This window comes from Sapajus apella, unplaced genomic scaffold (assembly GCF_009761245.1).
Source record: "Sapajus apella isolate SASKATOON/1434 unplaced genomic scaffold, GSC_monkey_1.0 scaffold95, whole genome shotgun sequence".
NCBI lineage: Eukaryota > Metazoa > Chordata > Mammalia > Primates > Cebidae > Sapajus > Sapajus apella.
In genome coordinates this window covers 5633855-5640646 of record NW_022437035.1, presented here as the reverse complement: position 1 = coordinate 5640646, position 6792 = coordinate 5633855, and the positions used below count along the sequence as shown (strand labels likewise).

Sequence of the window (6792 nt, the reverse complement as noted above, 5' to 3'; positions counted from 1 at the left end):
CTGGGTTCAAGCGATTCTCCTGCCTCAGCCTCATGAGTAGCTGGGACTACAGGCACGCACCACCATGCCCGGCTAATTTTTTCTATTTTTGGTAGAGATGGGGTTTCACCATGTTAGCCGGGATGGTCTCGATCTCCTGACCTCGTGATCTGCCCGCCTCGGCCTCCCAAAGTGCTGGGATTACAGGTGTGAGCCACTGTGCCCGGCCCCTCTTCATTCTTTCTGCTTCTGGGTGGAGATGTGATGTCATTTCAGTACTGTTTTTGGGAAGCTGACCAAAAGAAGCGGCCATCTCTCCCACCCTGGGGATGTTTGAGTTTCCTCTGTGATGAAGTTTTGACTGCTCTCCCCTCCCGCTTCTACTCACCCCTCTACAACTGTTCTCTTTTCTTTTTTCATTGCATTATCTACCTTCTAGCATGTTATTTACTGCCCCAGTTTCCCCGGGCCACTGCCTGTCATCTGGCCTCCTGGCTGGAACATCAGCCCCACCAGGGCAGGGACGTTGTTTGTCTTTCTTGTGCTTGGCCTACAAAAGTGCCCAGTACCCAGTAGGACCTCATGGGCCTCATGTATAAAACTTTTGTGGATGAATACATGAATCACCAGCTGAAAATGAATTTTGAGCAAGCAAATCAAATAAAAGGCAGACACAACTGTCTTGAAAGTCAGCATGGGCTGGGCACAGTGGCTCACGCCTGTAATCCTAGCACTTTGGGAGGCCGAGGCGGGTGGATCACCTGAGGTCAGGAGCTTAAGAATAGCCTGGCCAACACGGTGAAACCCTGTCTCTACTAAAAATACAAAAATTAGCTGGGGGTGGTGGCGCATGCCTGTAATCCCAGCTACTTGGGAGGCAGAGGCAGCAGAATTGCTTGAACCTGGGAGACAGAGGTTGCAGTGGGCTGAAATTGTGCCACTGCATTCCAACCTAGGTGATAAAGTGAGACTTCTCAAAAAAAAAAAAAAATAGAAAGTCAGCATAAATGGGACAGGCGCAGTGGCTCACGCCTGTAATCCCAGCACTTTGGGAGGCTGAGGTGGGCAGATTGCTTGAGCCCAGGAGTTTGAGACCCGCCTGGGCAACATGGCAAAACCCTGTCTCTACGAAACATTTAAAAATTAGCTGAGTGTGGTGGTGTGCGCCTGTAGTCCCAGCTACTCGGGAGACTGACGTGGAGGACTGCCTGAGCTTGGAAGCTTGAGGCTGCAGTGAGCTTTGATCGTGCCACTGCACTGGAAGAGTGACACCCTATCTAAAAAAATCAAATAAAATCAGCATAAATGTTTTCATGTCACACTAGAGTGTCCCTGAGTTATGAATCTGTAAACTTGTGGTTGGAAATTCTTTTTCAGACAGTTTGTTTTTGATGTTTCTCCAGGGGCCAGAAAGAATTAGAAAAACAAATAAAAACATGGTCTGACCAGCAGCACAGACATCAGACGCTCAATGCAATTGCGAATTTAAATTAAAAAAAGAAAAGAGTTTAAAGAAATAATGAAACTGTTCAAAAGACCAGAAAATTTTGGCTTTGGACTCAAGATTCATAAAAAGTTATCCAAAAACTCCCCCAAAGTTCTGAGAAATGGACAGGAACATTTGAAGGGATATAGGTTATAAAATGGCCCTGTAGCACGCAAAATTCCAGTAAGGAAGAAGCCGCCGGCTGTGGGGAGACCTGCCATTGGACAAAAATGTCACATCACTCCCATTGGTGTTTGATCAGAGGGCCCCATGGGCTGAGACCCTCCTCATCTCAGTCTGGGGGTCCCTACTGAAGGGCTCCTCCCCAGCCTCAACCTTGTCCTCCCAGGGGGCCCTGAAGGCTGGTCCCAGGACCACAAATGCCAGCTCCACTCCAGAAGTCTGACTGTGGGCCACTTCCTACCATCTGGGAGGTCACCACACATCCTACACACACACACACACACACACACACGCACGCACGCACGCACGCACGCACACATACGCATGTTCCCACCCTGTGCTTTCTCCTAATCTCTACAGCTGCTGCACCCATGCCACCTCCTCCAGGAAGCCTTCCCAAACAGGCCAGTGCACCCACCTTCAAGCCCCCTTGAAGCTCATCACTCCCTGTCTTGACCTCCACACGGCCAGTGTGTCTGTAGTTCCTAGCCCTGGGCCCCATAAGCGGATCTTCTTCCCTCTGCCCAGTGCCAGGCCAGAGCTGAGAGGCTTTGTGCCCCTTCTCATGGGACCCTTATGACACAGAATACTGAGGCCCAGAGAGGAGGGGCTTCCTGCTCTGTCCTTGTAGGGATGAGGGGGTCTGGGATTTATTTCAACCTTGCTCTAAATTGGGGAGTAAGGATGTGAAAAGTTGGGGATTAGGGGTATGAAAAGTTGGGGTGTCCCTAGGCTCCACCTTCATGACTTTCTCTCCCTGGGGAGGAGCCAAAGGAAAGGCTTCCTCGTTCATAACCAACCCCCAGATCTGCTCTGCTCGGTTCAGTGACCACAGGCCATGGGGAGGCAGCCCTCCCGGCTCCAGCCCAGATCTCCTGTGAAGAATTTACTTTGCAGATGTAAATATTTGCTTCCGGCGGTCAGAGCCAGGGGTTAGGGTCAGAGCTGGGGGTGGGAGCTCCAAGAACCCTCCAGCCCAATCAGGAGCCTCTGGAAAGGGTTAGTCTATGTCCAGCCCGGTCCCCTCTTCAGGGTAGGCAAAGTTCCTATTTGATTCCTGTGCACTCACTTTGTATGTGGCCCGTGCCAGGCACTGGGGATGTGGAAGTCAGGGTGGCAGGATGGGGATCAACCTAGCCAGGTGGGAGCATCCAAAGGGCTGCAGGCAGAGCAGCGACTTGCTGGCCACCGCCAAGGCTGAGTATGGGAGACAAGGCCGGTGTGGGCATGGGGTCAAACAGAGGGAGGGTGAGATTCAGGGGATGCAGGCAGGGCTGAGAGAGTGGAGGAGGCAGCCATGCCACTGGGGGTGCAGGATGGGCTGGCAGGGAGGTGGAGGCTGCCGGGCCTCCCAGACAGGAGCGGGAGTGGCCGGGTGGTGGTGTGGATGGATTTGCAGTGTTTAGCCCTTGGATTCTGAATCTGCAAAACAAAAGCTGACTCATCACCATACCTGGAACCTGGGTGGGATAAAAGAGATGAGTGCAGGGAGTGCCCAGCCCTGGATGGCAGAGGAGAACAAAGAGCCCAGGAAGGGCCTGGGCTGGAGCCTCAGTCTGCTTTTAGGCTATTTAAAATATTCATTTATTTTTAGAGACAGGATCTTGCTCCGTCATTTAGGCTGGAGTGCAGTGGCAGGATCACAGCTCACTGCAGACTTAAGCTCCTGGGCTCAAGCGATCCTCCTACCTCAGCCTCCCAAGCAGTCCTCGTGCACCACTACGCTCAGCTAATTTTTTTAACTATTTGTTTTTGAGATAGGGTCCTGCTATGTTGCCCAGGCTGGTCTTGAACTCCTGGTCTCAAGTGATCCCCCTTCCTTGGCCTCCCAAAGTGTTCCGATTACAGGTGTGAGCCACTGTGCCTGGCCCGTTCTTAGGCTATTTTGTGGTCAACCTCTAGCAAGTGTCCCCTCTCTGGTTTCCCATCTTGGAAGACAAGGGCTATGAGGAACCATGGGTGGGGAAGGAATATGTATGTTGGGGACAGTGGGACCTATGAGGGGGAAGCAGAGGCAACCCAGCTCCATGGGGCCCATGGAGAGGGGAGGGGAGGAAGCCCAGCCTCTCTATCTTTCTATCTGGGAGGGGCTGGAGCTGAGACTGGCTTCTGCCAGCCTCATAGCATCCTAACTGTCTGAACACGCTCCTGGGGACATCCTCAGCCAGTGCTGCTGCAGAGGAAAGACCCCTGGTTGCAGTCAGACTGGCTGGGTTTGAGTCCACCTCCTCAGCTCACAGGCTGCTCCCCTGGATAAGGTATTCCCCTCTCTGAGCCTCAGTTTCTGCATCTGGGCCTTCTGTACCATGATGGCTCCCGCAGGGGGGTATGCCTTGCAGTGCCTGGCACAGAAAACAGTGACAGCTTTCATTCCTCTTGTCCTGATTATTGCAGAAGGGTCTGGGGCATGGGGATGCCATAGAACTCAGGTTGGCACCCTAGGGAGAAACCTGGCCACAATACTTGCTTGCTGTGTGACCTTGTGTGAGTCCCACACCCTCTCTGAGCTTCACTTTCATCATCTGGACAGCGGGGCTGATCTGTCTGCAGGAAGCCTCAAGAGGCAGGGTGACATGGGGGTCGCTGCAGCAGCCCCACTGTCAGCAGAGCCCACTGGCCCAGGCACTCAGGGGGTCAGGCCCAGGCTCAGGCCCAGGGAAGGTGACTGTGAGGCTGACATGGCCCTGGCATCGCGCCCACCTGCCCAGCCCTGCCTGGTCCAATTGGTGCATTCTGGCCTTGGTTCTTCCTCACCCATTGTTCCGATAAGCCCTACTGTTTCTGATAAGAGGCAGCCAGGTGACAGCCTCTGCCAGCCCCACCTCCTGAGGCCTGGAGGCACAGAAGCTTGCTCAGACAGGTCCCCATCCTGGCTCTCAGCTGCTGAACCACCTTGAGGCAGTCCCATCACCTCTCTGAGCCTGTTTCTACATCTATAAAATGGAGCCCATTCTAGTCCCTTCTCCACAGGTTGCCATGGACGTCAAATGAGACAATCCTCATTGGTCATAAAGTGAACACCCCCATTCTGCCAAAAACCAGCGCCGTGAAGTCCTTCACTAAAGCCCACCAGCCTCAGAGAGACTCAAGTCCCCTTTTGAGAAGCTGACTGAGAAGGGGGGCCTCAGAGGAGGGAGGCAGGGCTGTGTCTGCCAGGTCGCCATGGGATCCCCAGCAAGGTGGGGGGATGGGAGAGGAAGACATTTGTGGAGCATCTACCACGAGCCAAGCATGCGTGCTACTTCTCCATGCTGGGTGACTTCCAGATAAAGCCAAGGTTCGGAGAGGGGAAGGGACTTGCCCCGAGTCACACAGTAGAGCGCAGCTGATTTAGGGCTGGATTCTGGAATGGCAGATGTTCCCTCTCCTCTTTTGGCCCACCCCAGGCTGCTCTGGGCCCTGTTGGCCCTGATGATGCAGCTCTATGGCCCCAGGGTCAAGTGACAACACTGGGCAGGTGACAAGGGTGGGCACTAGCAGGAGAAGCAGCTGGGGGGCCCAGCCTGAACCCAGCTGTGTGAGAAAGGGCAGGGTCCCCTGGCAATGTCCCTGTGCCTCCCTGCTCCCCATTCCCAGGACCCCAGCAGAGTTTTCTGGAATAGTCGGGCACAGGCATCCACTCACCCACCTCCTTTTCCTCCACAGGCTCTGAGGTTTCATCCTGGCAACACCTGGAGAGGTGGACGCGTATCATCCTGCCCATTTCCCAGGTGAGGACACTGAGGCTGAGTGTGGGGAGCCCAGGCTGCTGCAGGGACATACGGCAGCTTGGTGCCTTTTAGTGATGGTGCCTCCCCCTCCGAGTGGGCAGGAGAATGATGCCTGCAGTGCAGCGCTCCCAGCCCAGCACCCTTACACAATGGCTTGCACAATGCACGGGGAGTCCCCAGCCCAAGGCCATGCAGCTGGTGTGTGTCAGAGCTGGCCCGGCCCAGGAAGTCTCAAATATCCCATCCCTATACTGGGACCTGAAGGCCCTGCAGAGGGAGCTGGCCTGGCTCCACGCCTTCACATCAGCAGAGCCCTCTAGCCCTTGGCCTGGCTCCTGGATTCGCAGCCTCCAGTGGCTAGATTCAAGGGCATGGGTGTTGCCCCCACCTGTCCTCTCCCTCATCCACTCCTTGAAGGCCCCAGAGACCAGGAAGGTCTGCCTTTGGGAGGGGAGTCAGGGACAGAATGGCCTTTGCCTGGGGAGGCCCTGCCTGGGCCCAGGCGGCCCCCATGCCGCTGGGATTCGCCCCTCCCCATCACAGCTCCTCTGTGGTCTCCTTGGCAGCCGCCCCTCTGGCTAGCTCTCCTGCCTCTCAACCCCACCTGCCTTCCCCTCTCTCTCCCACCAGCGACAAGAGGGTGCTACCTGGCTCCCCTTCAGACGTCTGTCCACCCGCTCCTGCCTCCCACACTGGCCATGTGGCTGCCTCTAGGCAGAGGTGTTTGGCATGGGGCGTCTTGACTCTCCCTCCAGCCACCTGGTTTCTCCCCAGCTTCACTGGGGACTCCTCTACCCCATGTCAGAACCTGCCAGACCCCTCCCTTCCCCCCTGCGTGGTGAGTTCTGACCCCCATGCCCATGGCTGTGTGACTCTGAGCACACCACTCCACCTCACTGGCCTCAGTCACCCCATCTGTGAACTGGGCTCTTGAGGGTCCCGGGAAGGTGAAGTGCGCAAATCTCTCAAGAAACACCTGTGAGCCGTGGCTTCCGAAAGCACCATGTTCCTTTGAGTCAGAGGCTACATTTCGCACATTTGTATTTCTGGAATTGGGGTATGTCCTGAGGCTGGTGTCTATGTCCATGTGCTGCTTTGGGACCCCTGAATGCTTCTGTCTCTTGAGTTGTCTCTGGGCTGGTTCTCAGGATGGTTCTGGGCCAGCCCATCCTCTTTAGGGCCATGCTTGGAAACACAGCTCTTGGTGTCCAAAAATCTGCTGCTCATGGGTTCAGCCAGGCAGCGAGGGTGGGAGGGGCCTGGGCTGTTCAGCAGAGGGGCAGGTGCCTGGAGGAAGGGAGAGTGTTCTGCAGGGGAGAGTGCACCCAGGCTGCTGGGAGCCCATGTTGCCTCTTCTGTGCCCCTGAAGGGTTCTCTGAGCCTGGGAAGGCAGGTGGGGTGGTGGGAGGAGTCCCTGAGCCTGGAACACGCTCT

The 6792-nt window shown here is 55.4% G+C and overlaps 1 protein-coding gene across 10 annotated transcripts in view; it reads right to left on the bottom strand.

Annotated features, from left to right (window-relative positions):
• EMID1 (EMI domain containing 1) overlaps window positions 1–6792 on the bottom strand; it is a 50821-nt gene that overhangs the window by 34096 nt on the left and 9933 nt on the right. The window lies entirely within an intron of this gene.